This window comes from Orycteropus afer, unplaced genomic scaffold, assembly GCF_000298275.1.
Source record: "Orycteropus afer afer isolate SDZICR_OR568_19922 unplaced genomic scaffold, OryAfe1.0 scaffold00206, whole genome shotgun sequence".
NCBI classification, from domain to species: domain Eukaryota; kingdom Metazoa; phylum Chordata; class Mammalia; order Tubulidentata; family Orycteropodidae; genus Orycteropus; species Orycteropus afer.
In genome coordinates, this window is record NW_006921793.1 from 4,384,153 (window position 1) to 4,388,301 (window position 4,149).

Sequence of the window (4,149 nt, forward strand, 5' to 3'; positions counted from 1 at the left end):
GATTTATATTCTGCATCTCTGTTCTGAGGCGTGCAGGGCAGAAAGCCCCATCCATACCTTATCAGAGCCTGCAAGGAGATGAGAAACTGTTGCATGATAGTTTCACAGGGGAGATAGGCAAGTGGGAGATGGAGCTCTTCACAGGCCTTCATCCTCACAAGGTGTTCTGTCAAGACTCAGGTCAGTTGTAGCTCAAGCGTTTGTGTGACCTCTCTGGATGTACGCAAGGTCGACAGGGCACCAGGGCTGAGCTGTTTCCCTACAATGGCATCATGCCAAAGTCACTTAATTATATAAATATTATAAAACACATATACATAAATATATATACATATACATGGAGCTCTGATGGCATAGTGCCTAAGGCTATTGACTGCTAACCAGAAGGCTGGCAGTTCAAACCCACCAGCCACTCCTCAGAAGGAAGACTGGGCAATCTACTTCCATAGAGATACAGCATCAGAAACCCAAGAAGGGGTGACTATGAATCAGAAACCCAAGGAGGGATGGGTCACTATGAGTTCGCATCCACTTGACTGCAATGAGTTTTATATTTTATAAATCTACTATATACCTGTGTGTGTGTGTCTATGTTGTTGTTATGTGCCATATATATATATATACACACACACACACACACACAATCTCCCATAGCATTGATTTTCCTGATTAAAGCCATTAGTGAACCCCTTAAACTGCCCTGAAATAATCTTGAAACCTTAAGCCAAAAATATCCTGAGGTCTTCTTAAAACCAAACAGTTTAGCTTAACTCTTTTAAAAATAATTAAAAAAAAAAAAAAGTCTGCCTCGAGTATTCTCCTGTAAGATCTATACAGGGTTAAATTGACAACAGCAACTCAAAGATTAGATAGAAACCAGGAAACTTGGTGTTTATGTTCATGAGTTTATGTTAATGGGGGAAGGAGGGTGAGAAAGTTTGCACAGCTCAGAATGTAATCAGTGTCACTGAACTGTACATGTCGAAACTGTTTAATAGTTGGTTTGGTTGTGTATGTTCTGAACAATTTTTTTTTAATTACAAATATAAAAATAAAACCCTATGGTGCCTAGTTCTACTTTGCCACACATGAGGTCACCAGAAGTCAAAATTGACTAGATGGCAATGGTTTTGGTTGCCTGCTCCCCCAATTTCTAAAGTAATTTCACATTATTTGAGTTTGGTGGCCTTGGTTGACAGAGGACTGACAACTCATTTGCTCTTAGCAGTGGTCTAGGGAAGACACACTTGATTAAGGTGGCATTCCGAAAACTACACATTAGTATGTTCTGTGTTTAGTAGCTATTTGTAGATGTATAGAGGAACAATAGCACCTCTGTTAGGGGAAGGAGGTAGTTGTGGAAAAGAAGGCTATTCCGATGAAGTAAAATTGAAGAGACAGGGCCTCTGCCTACAGGTGGACAGGTTGTCCCTGCCTGAAGGTACCAGCAAGAGGGCCTGTGGCTTGAAATAAAGCTCATGCTCCAAGTGCCAAGTGAGGAATCCACCAGGGACACTGCTCTTACTTAGAACAAGGCCACTATTCACTTGTACATCCATGGCTCTACAGGCAGCAGTGGCCTGAAAGATCACATTTTTCTATTGTGCACGAAGTGCCATATGGATTAGCAGAGACCTGAGGGTGGGAAACGTGGCAAAATATTGAAGAAAAAAAAAAGACCAAAAAACTTTAATTTAGCAAGAAACACCCTCAAGAGGAACTGTTTCAGAAAAAAAAAAGGATAATATATGTTACAGGAGCAGAAATTATTCTAAAACTGACCTGACTGATATAGTAGAATAGCTCATTTAAAGTAAAGCACTTTTCACTTCTTGATCAAAGTTGTTTAACAATTTTGGAAAAGAAAAAATCAAGTGTGTGACATAAGATACTCAAATGCCACCCACCCCCACCCTGTTCCCTCTCCTCAGATGAACAACAGTTAAGTCTAGTGTATATCCTCCCAGGCTCTTTTTGAAAAGGTGCATAGGGAACCTCTGGTGGCATAGTGCCTAAGGCATTTGACTGCTAACCAGAAGGCTGGCAGTTCAAACCTCCTCAGAAGGAAGACTGCGCAATCTACTTCTATAGAGATAATGTCTCAGAAATCCAAAGAGGGGTCCCTATGAGTTGGAATTGACTCGACGGCAGTGAGTTTGGTTGTTTGGTTTTAGTTTCTCAAAACAAAAATGACATCATGTGATACTGGAGGCCCTACAATATTTTTCGGAAGTCAGAACAAGTCATTCTGTCAGAGACAGTTCTTGTGGTTGTTGTTAGGTGCCATCAAGTCATTTCCGACTCATAGCAACCCCATGCACAGCAGAATGAAACACTGCCCGATCCTGCGCCAGCTCCATTCCCAACAACCATCCACACTTGATGAAAATGTATAATGCACACTTATTTTATTACATCCTTTAACCCAAAGAAAAGCAAAACCACCACTAGGCTCAGAACAGTAAAAGTCAGCATTTATTGAGTGATTACTGTGTGCCAGGTACTGGCTAAGGCAGCTACATGGGGAGCCCTTATTTTAACTGAAATTTGACTTAGAACAGTAGTTAAATCCAAGTGATACTGGAGTGAAGCTAGAAACACAGGGCCTATAATAGACACAGATTAGATTGATTACCATGATAGCAACCACAAATACAATTTTACCAAAGTAAACAGAATTTTGTGGTGGTTGAAATTTGAGTTCAGGTTTAAGTTTCAATGTCAACACCATTTCTGTACTTAAGCTTTCTAAGATAGCAATCCTATTGACACAGGAATGTTAAGATAAGAAATGCTGACTGCAATATTACATCCAGTAGATAGCTTTGAATTCTATAAAAGCAGAGTTTAGCAACCTCTGCCCTGCAATAATAAAAGCAGTTCTTTGGAATACACACATTTCAGAAAATAAATGCTTCATGAGTGATGGCTGGGTCCTAAATTTCAGATTGCAACCTGAGTGCATCTAGGAATTTCATTTTCCGTAGTTTACTTCTGGCTGTAATGGTTGTGATAACAAGATTCAAGCTCTGTGAATGTCTTGGTCCCTTTTCTGCAACCCTATTTACAGGGATACTTTGTTATATTGTGCTTCACTTACGATTTTTTTGCAAACTGAAGGTTTAGGGCAACCTTACATTTTAAGCAAGTTTATTGGTACCATTTTTCCAATAGTATGTGTTGCTTTTGTGTCTCTGTGTCACACTTTGGTAATTCTCACAATAATTCAAACATTTTCATAATGCTTTTGCACACATAATAGACACAGTATAGTATAAACATAACTTACATACACAGAGAAAGCAAAAAATTCGTGTGACTTGGCTTTATTGTGGTATTCCTTTATTGTTGTGGTCTGGAACTGAACCTGCTATATCTCTAAGATATGCCTGTATATTTGAAGTAAACAAAAGCTTTGCCTTTTCTTTTGTTGTTAAGCCAAACATAGGTCCTGCACAGGCAAGATGAAATCTTTCTCTGTAAACCAAAATTCTGAGGAACTTGCAAAAGGAATAACTGTAAATGAGGCTCTGGTCTATGCTCTTGGGTGTGGGTTTTCATACTCCCTTCCTGCTTTTCTACAGAAGCCCCATCACAAGATCCATCGTGGGTCTTTGTATGTGGTCTTGCCCCTTGTTTTGTCTTGTCTTGGTCTCATTTTCTGAAATCTAAGTGACTACCCTCAAGAAGATGAAACACCACTGCAATGAAATGGGGTTTGAATAATATCAACAATCTTGCTAGTGCAGAGCTAGTTTGCCCAGTTATTTCACCAAAGAGTGGTGGTCTCCTTCAGTCTAGTGAGGAGGCATGATGGCATGTAGAGGCTGTAGCTTGTGTCATGTGTTGGTCATGGACCCAACAAGAGATAGCTGAAATACTCAAAATAAAACCAAAATCAAATCCACTGCCATCAAGTCAAGTTCAACTCATAGCAACCCTCATAGGACAGGGTAGAACTGCCTCATAGGGTTTCCTAAGCTGTAAAAGCCAGGAACCCGGACAGAAGAGCAGTAAGCCCCAGGGATACAGGTGAGGAGAGACAACTCAGGGACGCCCAAAGCAGCAGGCCAGAAGAGCAGGAGAAAGGGGATTAAAAGCCAGGAAGCCAGACAGAGGAACAGTCAGCCACAGGGACCCAGGTGGGGG